The sequence below is a fragment of the Humulus lupulus genome, chromosome 2, assembly GCF_963169125.1.
Source record: "Humulus lupulus chromosome 2, drHumLupu1.1, whole genome shotgun sequence".
NCBI classification, from domain to species: domain Eukaryota; kingdom Viridiplantae; phylum Streptophyta; class Magnoliopsida; order Rosales; family Cannabaceae; genus Humulus; species Humulus lupulus.
Genome location: NC_084794.1, coordinates 209546603 through 209554115, shown reverse-complemented (window position 1 = coordinate 209554115; position 7513 = coordinate 209546603). Strand labels below are relative to the sequence as shown.

Sequence of the window (7513 nt, the reverse complement as noted above, 5' to 3'; positions counted from 1 at the left end):
TGTTCATCACGCGCGAGGTGGCTAGTGCGCGCGGGCGTGCGTGCAGGTGTGAGCGCGGGCGCGCACAGGTGGTGTGCGGGTGTGAGAGCGGGCGCGCGGGTGGCGCGTGGGCATGTGCTTGCGCATGGGTAGCCAGGCCAAATTGTTTCAAAACAAAAAAAATGAGCAATTTTTCAAACCAAAACAATTTTCTAATTAATTTTTAACATGTTTTACACAAAATAAAGCATATATAAAAATTAATAGCATAGAAAACATTACAAAATAACCTAAAAATTGTAAATAATCAAATAAAATTAATATGCTTCATTAAAACATGAAAACCATCCAATTATTCAAACAAATCTAGTAATCCAATTTTTAACATGTTCTTCCATGAAAATAATGATTAGCAAAGGCTCTGAGGCTAGTTGTTGGGAAAACTTATACATGATCTTTATTTATTTTTGTGTAGATCTAATATTAAACAAATTAATATGCGATAACCTAGAACATGTTTCTAAAATTTAATTCAAAGAGAAACAACAATAAGAATACTTACAGCATACGCAGCGAAATTCGTGAGTCCTTCCTTCAGTTTCTCTAACCCTTGTATCCTTTCTATCACAGTGTATTATCAAGAAACTGAACCGATCTTCAATTTTCTTCACAGTCTTCCAATGTATCCTTAGAATCACCTAGACTAGTGTGGGAAATTCTCAACACATGAGATAGATACAGAGAGAAGAAGATAAAATAACAAAGAGGCTTAGAAAATGACTTGTGTTTAGAGAGAATTTAAAACTATCAAAAAATATGACTTGTGACTTGTAAAACTTATGTTTTTACTTCTCTATATGCACTCCTTTTATAGACTCAATTAGGCGATTTATTTTAATTAAAAATTCAATAAAGTAATAGCCAATTAACAACCCTAGGCGAAATTATCATGGGCTTTAGTCCCGTGAAATTTCCCATTTGATTATAAGCCAATTGGACTTAAAATCAAGGCATGTATTATTTTCTATTGATTTAATTAATTAAATAATTATTTGAATAATTTGAACCTTGATTTAAACTTATTTATTAATTTAGATACCAATTTGTCTTAATTAATAAATCTAACATAATTTCTAACAAATAAATTTACTAACTTATTAATTCCTCAGTACAATGGGGACCATGGGCCTATGAAATCAAGCTCCAATAAGTTATCATAAATCTAACAAATAAATTTACTAACTTATTGATTCCTCGTGACTCCACTAAAGACTCGAAATTGCACTCTTTAATTCGTAGAACACTCTATAACAAATAAAGATATGCTATTAATTATCCATTATTACAACCATAATGGTCACTCAATCCTCTATAGACGGTGTACAATGAGATAGGACTAAAATATCGTTTTACCCCTCATTGTATTTTATCCTTAAAACACTTAGTTCCTTGTAAATGATATTTCAGTAAACTAATTTAATTACTTAAATGAGATCTCTATCATTTAACACCTTGAACCTAACTAAAAGGAAACCATCGTTTCACTTCTTGATCGGAAGCTACAGATGTTCATATCTATGATTAACACTCCCACTCAATTATACTATCAAGTTCCCAAGATGTAAGTATGGGCTAGTTCGTAGGGTAAGCTGGTAATGAACAAGTCAAATAACTCAAATAATACAATCAGTTAGAGCACTAATTACACAGAATTGAGATTGAATTGACCTATGGTCAACTATATGATATGACTAGAATAGATAATAATGGTATGTTTACTTATCTTATCAACAGTCAATATCGGTCGTGTCCAATGTAACAAACACATCCAATCTTATCTACTTTGCTAATGTTCATGAAAGAACATTACACCACAATGTGTAAGTAGATCATATCGTAGATTGGCAAGTCAGTGTAAATCCTGTCCACTGACTAATCTTAGGACTACTTATTTTGAACATATAATCATATTTATATTCCACTGTGTTTACATCACTATAAATAAGATTAGCTATATGCTCGGGATTTAATAGAAGTTTATATTAAACAAATAATCATGAAAATAAAACATGTGAGCAAAGTGATTGACTAAGTCAAAAAATGATTTCTATTATTTTAGTGATTATAAAATGAGATTACAAATAATTTGGGTTTAAATTAGGGCATAAAACCCCAACAGTTACTCCCTACACTTACCTGGGGACCTCGGGAAGTTCTGTCTAGGCAAGTGTGGGTCTAAAGCAGTACCTTGGCAACCTTCCCAATCGGTCTGGGAACATTTTGAGCATATACATTTGCACTATCACATTGTTGAACTTAATACTATAAGAAAACCAAGCCTGTTCTGTCAAAATAAGCAATTTCACTCTGCTTAAAGGTTGTTTGGTGGAAAAGGTTAACTTGTGATCCACCATACTTACTCAGTAACCTCAAAGAGTTATAGTAAGGTGTTGGAGATCACCCCAAAACCTCCAAATCTACCTGGAAACAAGTTTTAAAAAAATAAAAATAAATCAATAAAAAAAACATTAAATAAATCTAATTATGATTTCCGAGAGTGGATGAATCATCACGAAACTTCTAGTGACACTTCTTCCAATTCATCCACCACTCCTTCCAGAACTCCTTCCACTCCACAAAATTTAGCTGATAATAATCCACTCGCAATGATGAAATCCAATCGAGAACTCTCAAGGACTACCTCCATCCTACTCGCACTTCCACGCCTTCATGCATTATTTTCCCTCGTAATATGCCTGCATTAGACTTTAAACATTGCATGATTCAAATCTTACCCACATTTCATGGAATGGAAAACGAAAGACGATACGTGCATATTAGAGAATTCGAGGACATAGTTGCCACATTCTATAACCAAGCCGAAAATGTCGATTCTATGCGACGAAAGTTCTTCCCCTTCTCCTTGAAGGACAAAGCCAAAAGCTGGTTATACTCTTTGAGACCTAGGTCTATTGGAACATGGGAGGAAATGACCAAATCTTTCTTTCTGAAACACTTCCTCAACCATAAGACCAGCAGTCTAAAATGACAAATTTCCACATTTTTCCAAGAGGAGAAAGAAACGTTCTATCAAGTTTGGGAATGATTCAAGGATCTGTTGAATCAGTGCCTACACCATGGCTATGAGAACTGGCGTTTGGTCAGTTACTTCTATGAAGGCCTCACGAGTCGTGAGCGCCAGTTTGTAGAAATGTTATGCAATGGTTAATTCCTTGAAAAAGATCCATATGATGCTCTTGATATCTCGAAGAAACTGCAAAAAAATCTCAAACCTAGACTGGTCCAAGTGCTACTGATAGCACCAACCGACACAAACCATCTGGGATCTATCAACTTCAAGAAGAGGATAGTGTTAAGGCCCAACTCAAAGCTTTGATACCTTAATACCTCACATGATTGCTCATGCACAATCGCAAGAACCTTGCTTTGTTTATGGAGGGACAGAGCATTTAGCTAAGCACTGCTTAGCTTTTAATGAAATGAGGGGGGTTTATGAGGAGCAATGCAATGTCTTAGGGGCATATAACAAGCCATTCTCCCATACGTACAACCCTGGTTGGAGAAACCACCCAAATTTTAGTTTGAGAGATTCCAACCAAGCTCAATCCTCTAGAGGTCAATGGAGAAATGAGCAACAAGTTCAACCATCAAAGGCGTATTCTGCACTTCATTACAATGCTCATCCACAAAAAAATTCTCTTGAGAATACCCTTCATGCATTCATAGAGGAACAATCCCAACTAATTCGCCAAATGATGGAAGAAATAAAGGAAAAGAAATGTCAATTCTCAAAATTGACTGAATCTTTGGCCATTCCGGAAAAAGGCAAACTTCCTTCCCAACCAAAATTCAATGTGCAAGGCCAACACATGACCCAATCATTAAATTATAATGATAAAAATGTTAAGGAAGTAAATGCCATCATGACTAGAAGCGGTAAAACTTTGCAAGACCACCCCATAAAATCAAACTTTCCCAGTACTCCAAAATTTATTCCCGAACATCCACCACTCAATGCCTCTCCAAAAGTACAATTTCCCCAGGCATTGAAACCTGTTGGGAAACTTCCTGATAACCGAGCTGAAATCCTCGAGCACTTGACACAAGTGAAGATTAATCTTCCTTTGCTTCACATCATAAAACAAGTGTCGGCTTATGCCAAAATCACCAAGGATCTATGCACTGATAAAAGGAAGCACCATGTTAAGAAGATTGCTTTCTTGACTGAGCAACTGTGTGGTGATTGAACAAAAGACACCGCCGAAATACAAAGATTTCGATTATCCCACCATTTCTTGCCAAATTGGGACCCAAGAAGTCAGCCAAGCCTTACTTGATCTTGGCGCGACTATAAATCTCATGGCTTACTCTGTATACTCGCAACTCGGTCTTGGAGAAATGAAGCCAACATCTGTATCAAGAAGAATTTCATGTAAATGGACTGTGACTCTAATACCAACTGTAATGACCTAACTATTCTAAGACCTTGGACCATTAGAACTACTAAACATAGCTATTACTTTGAAGAACATATACATAAGAGATAATAATAACTTTATTAAAATTTCAACATAATATTGTAAAAATTACAAAGTAAAAATAGAATTTTGGTATGGGTACCCATTATTTAAAACATAAAACATAATTTTAAACCAAATAAAATTGTTTTCAAAACTAAAGGCAGAAAATACATAGAAACATAATTTTAAAAAACTAAGAATAACGTCATCCTCGATCGACTCGCAGTCCATTCATTCCATTCGCCCTCAATACACAAGTCAAGCCACCAAGAATCCTCCCGCCTCCGTATCTAGTTTCCTGCATCACACTAAAAGAAAAAGGAGTGAGCCTAATGCCCAGCAAGGAAAATCTACTAACACATATAACATAAAACATAAACATACAACTATAACAAAAACATATACTATAAAACATATATCACAATTCTAACCCATGTACATGGTAAACATTGGGTTTTCCTAGATAAGCAACTATAAGCCCCAAGAAACATATAAGCATCGGGGTTTGCTATTTAAGCAACTATAAGCCCCAAAAACATATATATCATAATAATAACATATCATAACATAACATATTATAGCATAATCATAACATATAAGCATATAATAACTATCCTATTTTCCTTACCAAAACCGGGATATTTGAGAACAAATGCGGGACTTGGAACACTCCTAAAACCAACAATAAGAATGGTGATTATTTCTAAAGAGTAAAGAATAAATGTGGAAACTAAACCTTCAAGAAGAAACTTACCAAGAAAGATCTTTTAGTTTCAAGAACCTAATCAAAAACCAATATCAAAAGTTAGGATTTGAATAAAAGGAACTAAAGAAAAACTAAAGTAGTTTAAAGAACTGGACTTAAAGAATAGGAATACCTTAGTTGACCTTATGGATTGGTCTAACTTCAATACCAAAATGCACTAAACCTTACTTCCCAAATATTTTATAAAGCTTAAGAATGACAAAGCTTTTTCCCAACCCAAGTGTTTATCACTCTATGGTAGCACTAGCACCTTGGAGTCTCTGATCACAACTTGAAGAATGAGAGGAAGGGATGGGTACTAGGTCCTATTTATAGAGGTAAGGAGTGAAACTAACCCCTTTTTTATTTGAATAAAAATAATGAATATAATTGAAAATATTAGAATATTCGTCAATCAGAGGCTTAAGACTCGGTCAAAACGTTCACAGGTAGGTCTAACTAATTAAGGCTTATTTTTAAATTTAAAAACAAAAGAAAAAACAAATCTCACTAAGGGCGATATATCGCTCATATGTGGCGATACATCGGCTCTGCCCTAGTCCCGAGCCTCCGTTCGTACGTTCGTGCAACGTCAACATGTTTTCCGTATCCTTCGTTGGGCGATATATCGACTCCCATGCTGCGATATATCGACATACGTGAATATTCTAAACACGTAATTGCACTTTTTCAACATAATTTGAATGGGATAACTACTTTGACTGAGTCATAATACCACCCTAACAGTTTGTGGTAGGTGCTAAAGCTTCTATTTCTTTATTTTATCATTAAAATATTTAATTCCTTAATAATCATGCTTATGACAAGTGTCATGTTCTTATTGGCTCTATCTAAACCTTAGGTTATAATTAAATAATATATCTAGGACCAACAATATTAATCAAAGCTTATGTTATAATTAATATTCTTAAACTATAGGTTAAACTTATAAAATCCATAATTGTTGTTATGAGTTTCCAACTATGTCCCGATTTGAACCAAAATCCATGAAATCTAAAATACTACAACTACTACTAACTAGCTAACTAAGTAAACATTCTGGGACTCTACAATTCTCCCATACTACAAAGATACCGAGCTTGCATGTCCTCCTCCAACTCCCACGTTGCCTCCCATTCAGAACTATTTCTCCATAGGACCTTGACTATCAGAATACTCTTAGACCGTAATTCCTTCATCCCTCTATCTAGGATGCTAACTAGCAGTTCCTCATATCTCAAGTCTTTCTGGAGTTCTATCGTATCATACTTGAGGACGTGAGATGGTTCTGACACATATCTACGCAGCATCGAGATGTGGAACACATTGTGACTATCTGCTAGAGCTGGTGGTAGGTCTAATCTATATGCAACTTCTCCCACTATGTCCAATTTCTCAATAGGACCTATAAACCTGGGACTAAGCTTGCCTTTCTTCCCGAACCGCTTCACACCTTTCATAGGAGATATCCTTAAGAAGACTTGATCTCCGACTTTGAATTCCATATCACACCGCTTGGCATCTGCATAACTTTTCTGACGGCTCTCAGCAGCAAGCATATGCTTTCTAATCAGCGCTACTGCATCCTAAGCTTCTCTAACAGCTTCGGGTCCAAGAAGTTGCCTTTCTCCTACTTCATCCCAATTTAGCGGCGATCGACATCTCCTTCCATAAAGCAACTCATAGGGTGCCATCCTGATCGTTGACTGGTAGCTATTGTTGTAGGAAAATTCTATCAATGGCAAATACTTACTCCATGATCCTCCGAAATCAAGTACACAAGCGCGCAACATATCTTCTAAAATTTGTATGGTACGCTCGGACTGACCATCGGTCTGTGGATGAAATGTTGTACTAAGACTTAACTTGGTACCCATGGCTTGCTGCAAGCTTCCCCAAAATCTCGATGTAAACACCGATCCTCTATCAGACACTATTGTCTTAGGGATTCCATGCAGTCTTACTATTTCTTGAACATAAATTTATGCATATTGTTTTGCTGTATATGAAGTTTTGACAGACAGGAAATGAACTGACTTGGTTAATCTATCTATTACTATCAAAGCCGAGTCGTGCTACTTATTCGTTCGAGGCAAACCCGTCACGAAATCCATGGCTATGTCGTCCCATTTCCATTTTGGAATGCTAAGTGGTTGTAATAATCCTGCAGGCCGCTGATGTTCTGCTTTCACTTACTGGCATACCAAACATTTAGACACGTACTCCGCTATATCCTTCTTCATTCCTG

At 35.9% G+C, this 7513-nt stretch overlaps 1 non-coding gene across 1 annotated transcript; it reads right to left on the bottom strand.

Moving 5' to 3' along the window:
- Window positions 1-3016: 3016 nt before the first annotated feature.
- On the bottom strand, window positions 3017-3123 carry LOC133820126 (small nucleolar RNA R71). Its single transcript, XR_009886559.1, has one exon. It is a non-coding gene; the product is annotated as a small nucleolar RNA R71 (small nucleolar RNA).
- Window positions 3124-7513: the final 4390 nt, after the last annotated feature.